The sequence below is a fragment of the Gigantopelta aegis genome, unplaced genomic scaffold (assembly GCF_016097555.1).
Source record: "Gigantopelta aegis isolate Gae_Host unplaced genomic scaffold, Gae_host_genome ctg9066_pilon_pilon, whole genome shotgun sequence".
NCBI lineage: Eukaryota > Metazoa > Mollusca > Gastropoda > Neomphalida > Peltospiridae > Gigantopelta > Gigantopelta aegis.
The window spans coordinates 1-6,183 of NW_024536894.1; the positions used below are offsets into that span (position 1 = coordinate 1).

The 6,183-nt window shown below is 43.3% G+C and overlaps 4 non-coding genes and 1 pseudogene across 4 annotated transcripts; all 5 read left to right on the plus strand.

Moving 5' to 3' along the window:
* Positions 1-752: 752 nt before the first annotated feature.
* LOC121367102 lies at positions 753-922 on the plus strand. Its single transcript, XR_005957314.1, has one exon. It is a non-coding gene; the product is annotated as a U1 spliceosomal RNA (small nuclear RNA).
* Positions 923-2,012: 1,090 nt separating this feature from the next.
* On the plus strand, positions 2,013-2,176 carry LOC121367105. The gene has a single exon (XR_005957316.1). It is a non-coding gene; the product is annotated as a U1 spliceosomal RNA (small nuclear RNA).
* Positions 2,177-3,178: 1,002 nt separating this feature from the next.
* On the plus strand, positions 3,179-3,354 carry LOC121367103 (annotated as a pseudogene).
* A 982-nt stretch (positions 3,355-4,336) lies between these two features.
* LOC121367101 lies at positions 4,337-4,498 on the plus strand. Its single transcript, XR_005957313.1, has one exon. It is a non-coding gene; the product is annotated as a U1 spliceosomal RNA (small nuclear RNA).
* A 985-nt stretch (positions 4,499-5,483) lies between these two features.
* On the plus strand, positions 5,484-5,644 carry LOC121367104. The gene has a single exon (XR_005957315.1). It is a non-coding gene; the product is annotated as a U1 spliceosomal RNA (small nuclear RNA).
* The last annotated feature ends 539 nt before the right edge of the window (positions 5,645-6,183 follow it).

Sequence of the window (6,183 nt, forward strand, 5' to 3'; positions counted from 1 at the left end):
GGAGGGGCTGACCCCTGCGAGCCCCAAATGTGGGCGACTGAGTACGAAATTTTTTAGGTGGGGGTCTGCTTCGCGCTAACCCCGAAATCAAAGTAAAAAATGTTTTCAAAAATATTTAATGTTTTTTATAGATGTTTTGTTTAGTCATTTGTTCATCGTCAGTCTGGGATCGCGCTTCCCTCCCCAAAATCAAAGGTTGAAATGTTCAAATAAACATATTTCCTTGCAATTGTGTTGTTTATTAATTATTCTCTGTCAGTTTGCGACGCACTACCCCCCACCCCCCCGAAGATCAAAGGTTAAATAGTTTCCAATAAACATATTCACTTGGTATGTTTTTTTATTCATTTATTCTGTCAGTCTGCGACTGCACTACCCGCCCCCCACCCCCCCACTCCCACCCCATCCCACCCCCACCCCCACCCCCAAAATGAACGTTAAAACGTTCCAATAAAATTTTCGCTTTGTGTGTTTTTTTGTATTTTTGGCGCCGTCAGACTGTGACAATTCGTATGGATGTGTAATGCGACTTGCTTGTAAACTGAATAAGTAAAGCGAAAATCATCTCAGTTTGGAATCAAAATGTACCACTTGTAAATGAGGTATGAGTGTCAGTGCTTGGGATGATTGCCACCCTTTCTGTCTAGACGGGCGTATTTTACGGCGAACCCACTAGTGCGAAGAAAGAGACACCGTTCTCTTGGTTGCTCAAAGCGACCACTCACATGAGCCTTCTGCCAAAAAGACCAAGCATACTTACCTGGTACGGGAGGCACCCTGATCCGCTAGGTGGTCCCTCCCAGGGCGAGGCCTAACCATTGCACCTCGGATGGGCTGCCCCCTTGCGATCGACCCAAAATGTGGGCGAATCGAGTACCGAAATTTTGATAGTGTGGGGTTCGGGCGTTCGCGCGAAACCCCCGACGAAACTCAAAAAGTAAAAATAGTTTTCATAAACATATTTAATTGTGTTTTATACGATTTTTGGGTTTTAGTCATTTGTTTTATAGTCAGTCTGGGATCGCGCGTCCCGCCTCCCCGGAAAAATCAAAGGTTGAAATAGTTCAAATAAAACATATGTCACTTGCAATTGGGTGTGTGTTTTTATTACTCTATTCTCTGTCAGTTTGCGACTGCACAATTACCACTCCCACCCCCCCCGAAGATCAAAGGTTAAAATAGTTCCAATAAACATATATCACTTGTGTATGTTTGTTTCTATATTCATTTATTCTGTCAGTCTGCGACTGCCCACTACCTAAAGCCCCGCCCCACCCCCACTCCCACCCCCACTCCCACCCCCACCCCCACCCCCGAAAATGAAACGTTAAAACTGTTCCAATAAACATATTTCGCTTTGTGTGTGTTTTGTTGTATTCATTTGGTCGCCCGTCAGATTCTAAATTAAACTTGCGTATTTTCTTTTACGGTGCTAACGTTGTCATGTGTTGTTTGTTGTAATCACAATTTATTGTTTTGTAATTACGTAGATTGAGTTGTTGTGTATAGAGTGACCGTGTGTTGACTGTGAATATATTTAAACCACATGGTCATAGACAATTGCTATACTGGTACTACTTTACAATATATTATTCAGATGTCGTAGCTGTCGTTTGTTTCCTAGTTCGGCTCTTTACTGTTTTAACATTAGCATTCAAATATACATTTTAGTGTCAGCGCTACGCTTAAATGTGACAATTCGTAATGGATGTGTATTGCGACTTGCTTGTAAACTGAATAAGTAAAGCGGAAAATCATCTCAGTTTGGACTATCAAAAAATGTACCACTTGTAAACTGTGATTGGTAATGAGTGTCAGTGCAACTTGGATGATTGCCAACCCCGTGCTGTCTAGACTGGGCGTATTTACGGCACCAACTAGTGCGAAGAAAAGAGACACTGCCTTCTCTTGGTAGTCCTTTGTCCCTCAAAGCGACAATTTTACTCAAATGAGCCTTCTGCCAAGACAACAAGCATACTTACGTCAGTCAGGGTACGGGGAGGCTCCGTTTAACCCTGATCCGCTAAGGTGGTCCCTCACCCACGGGGGCGATGGCCTCCAGGGCGAGGCCTAACCATTGCACCTCGGATGGGCTGACCCCTGCGATCGCCCCAAATGTGGGCGACTCGAGTACGAAATTTTTTAGTGGGGGGGTCTGCGTTCGCGCTAACCCCCGAAATCAAAAGTAAAATAGTTGTCATAAACATATTGTAATGTTGTTTATAGATGTTTTGTTTTAGTCATTTGTTCATCGTCAGTCTGGGATCGCGCTGATCGGTGGCCGCCTCCCCTAAAATCAAGGTTGAAATAGTTTCAAATAAACATATTTCACTTGGCAATTGTGTGGGTGTTTTATTAAATCTATTCTCTGTCAGTTTGCGACTGCACTACCCTCCCACCCCCCGAAGATCAAAGGTTTAAAATAGTTCCAATAAACATATATCACTTGTGTATGTTTTGTTTTATTCATTTATTCTGTCAGTCGGGCGACTGCACTATGCCCTGCCCCGCCCCACCCCCACTCCCACCTCACCCCACACTCCCACCACCCCACCCCACCCCCGAAAATGAAACGTTAAAACTGTTCCAATAAACATATTCGCTTGTGTGTGTTTTGTTGTTATTCATTTGGTCGCCGTCTCGACTAAATTAAACTTGCGTATTTTCTTTTACGGTGCTACCGTTTGTCAGTGTGTTGTTTGTGTTGTAATCACAATTTATTGTTTTGTAATTACGTAGATTGAGTTGTGTATAGAGTGACCCGTGTGTTGACGGTGAATATTTAACCACCACATGGTCATAATAGACATTGCTATACGGTGCTTTTTAACATATATTATTCGTGTGGCGTGTTTGTTTCCTAGTTCCTCTTTACTGTTTTAACATTAGCATTCAATATACATTTAGTTGTCAGCGCTACGCTTAAATGTGACAATTCGTAATGGATGTGTATTGCGACTTGCTTGTAAACTGAATAAGTAAAGCGAAAAATCATCTCAGTTTGGAATCAAAATGTACCACTTGTAAACTGGACGTAATGAGTGTCAGTGCTTTGGATGATTGCCACCCCCTCTGTCTAGACGGGCGTATTTACGGCACCAACTAGTGCGAAGAAAGAGACACCGTCTCTTGTGGGCTCAAAGCGACCACTCAAATGAGCCTTCTGCCAAGACCAAGCATACTTACCTGGTACGGGGAGGCACCCTGATCCGCTAGGTGGCCCTCCTCCCAGGGCGAGGCCTAACCCATGCACCTCGGATGGGCTGACCCCTGCGATCGCCCCAAATGTGGGCGACTCGAGTACGAAATTTTTTAGTGTGGGGGTCTGCGTTCGCGCTAAAAAAACCACCCCCGAAATCAAAAGTAAAAATAGTTTTCATAAACATATTTAATTGTTGTTTAATAGATGTTTTGTATTTTAGTCATTTGTTCATCGTCAGTCTGGGATTCGCGCTTCCGCCTCCCCCGAAAATCAAAGGTTGAAAATAGTTCAAATAACATATTTCACTTGCAATTGTGGTGTGTTTTATTAATCTATTCTCTGTCAGTTTGCGACTGCACTACCCTCCCACCCCCCGAAGATCAAAGGTTAAAATAGTTCCAATAAACTATATATCACTTGTGTATGTTTTGTTTTATTCATTTATTCTGTCAGTCTGCGACTGCACTACCCCTGCCCCGCCCCCCCCCCCCCCCCCCCCCCCCCCCCCCCCCCCCCCCCCCACCCCCGAAAATGAAACGTTAAAACTGTTCCAATAAACATATTTCGCTTGTGTGTGTTTTGTTGTATTCATTTGGTCGCCGTCAGACTAAATTAAACTTGCGTATTTTCTTTTACGGTGCTACCGTTGTCATGTGTTGTTTGTTGTAATCACAATTTATTGTTTTGTAATTACGTAGATTGAGTTGTGTATATAGTGTGGACCGTGTGTTGACTGTGAATATTTAAACCACATGGTCATAGACATTGCTATACGGTGCTTTTACATATATTATTCGTGTGGCGTGTTTGTTTCCTAGTTCCTCTTTACTGTTTTAACATTAGCATTCAATATACATTTAGTGTCAGCGCTACGCTTAAATGTGACAATTCGTAATGGATGTGTATTGCGACTTGCTTTGTAAACTGAATAAGTAAAGCGAAAATCATCTCAGTTTGGAATCAAATGTACCACTTGTAAACTGGACGTGAATGAGTGTCAGTGCTTTTGGATGATTGCCACCCGTCTGTCTAGACGGGCGTATTACGGCACCACCAACTAGTGCGAAGAAAGAGACCACCGTCTCTTGGTGGCGCAAAGCGACCACTCAAATGAGCCTTCTGCCAAGACCAAGCATACTTACCTGGTACGGGAGGCACCCTGATCCGCTAGGTGGTCCTCCCAGGGCGAGGCCTAACCATTGCACCTCGGATGGGCTGACCCCTGCGATCGCCCAAATGTGGCGACTCGAGTACGAAATTTTTTTAGTGTGGGGGTCTGCGTCGCGCTAACCCCCGAAATCAAAAGTAAAAATAGTTTCATCAAACATATTTAATTGTTGTTTATAGATGTTTTTGTTTTTAGTTCATTTGTTCATCGTCCAGTCTGGATCGCGCTTCCGCTCCCCGAAAATCAAAGGTTGAAATAGTTCAAATAAACATATTTGCACTTGCAATTGTGTGTGTGTTTATTAATCTATTCTCTGTCAGTTTGCGACTGCACTAGCCACCCTCCCACCCCCCGAAGATCAAAGGTTAAAATAGTTCCAATAAACATATATCACTTGTGTATGTTTTGTTTTATTCATTTATTCTGTCAGTCTGCGACTGCACTACCCTGCCCCCCCCCCCCCCCCCCCCCCCCCCCCCCCCCCCCCCCCCCCCCCCCCCCCCCGAAAATGAAACGTTAAAACTGTTCCAATAAACATATTTCGCTTGTGTGTGTTTTGTTGTATTCATTTGGTCGCCGTCAGACTAAATTAAACTTGCGTATTTTCTTTTACGGTGCTACCGTTGTCATGTGTTGTTTGTTGTAATCACAATTTATTGTTTTGTAATTACGTAGATTGAGTTGTGTATAGAGTGACCGTGTGTTGACTGTGAATATTTAAACCACATGGTCATAGACATTGCTATACGGTGCTTTTACATATATTATTCGTGTGGCGTGTTTGTTTCCTAGTTCCTCTTTACTGTTTTAACATTAGCATTCAATATACATTTAGTGTCAGCGCTACGCTTAAATGTGACAATTCGTAATGGATGTGTATTGCGACTTGCTTGTAAACTGAATAATTAAAGCGAAAAACAAAATCATCTCAGTTTGGAATCAAAAATGTACCACTTGTAAACTGGACTTCAATGAGTGTCAGTGCTTTGGATGATTGCCACCCGTCTGTCTAGATCTGGCTTATTTACGGCACCAACTAGTGCGAAGAAAGAGACACCGTCTCTTGGTGCTCAAAGGCGACCCCTCAAATGAGCCTTCTGCCAAGACCAAGCCATACTTACCTGGTATCGGGAGGCACCCTGATCCGCTAGGTGTCCTCCCAGGGCGAGGCCTAACCATTGCACCTCGTATGGGCGACCCCTTCGATCGCCCAAATGGGGGCGACTCGAGTACGAAATTTTTAGGTGTGGGGGTCTGCTTCGCGCTAACCCCCGAAATCAAAAGTAAAAATAGTTTTCATAAACATATTTAATTGTTGTTTATAGATGTTTTGTTTTTAGTCATTTGTTCTCGTCATCTGGGATCGCGCTTCCGCCTCCCCCGAAAATCAAAGGTTGAAATAGTTCAAATAAACATTTTCACTTGCAATTGTGTTGTTTTTATTATCTATTCTCTGTCAGTTTGCGACTGCACTCCCTCCCACCCCCCGAAGCAAAGGTTAAAATATTCCAATAAACATATATCACTTTGTATGTTTTGTTTTATTCATTTATTCTGTCAGTCTGCGACTGCACTACCCTCCCCGCCCCCCCCCACCCCACCCCCACCCCCCCACCCCCCCCCAAAATGAAACGTTAAACTGTTCAATAAACATATTTCGCTTGTGTGTGTTTTTGTTGTTTCTTTGGTCGCCGTCAACTAATTAAAACCTTGCTATTTTCTTTTACGGTGCTACCGTTGTCATTTTGTTTGTTGTAATCACAATTTTATTGTTTTGAATTACGTAATTAGTTGTTTATAGAGTGACCGTGTG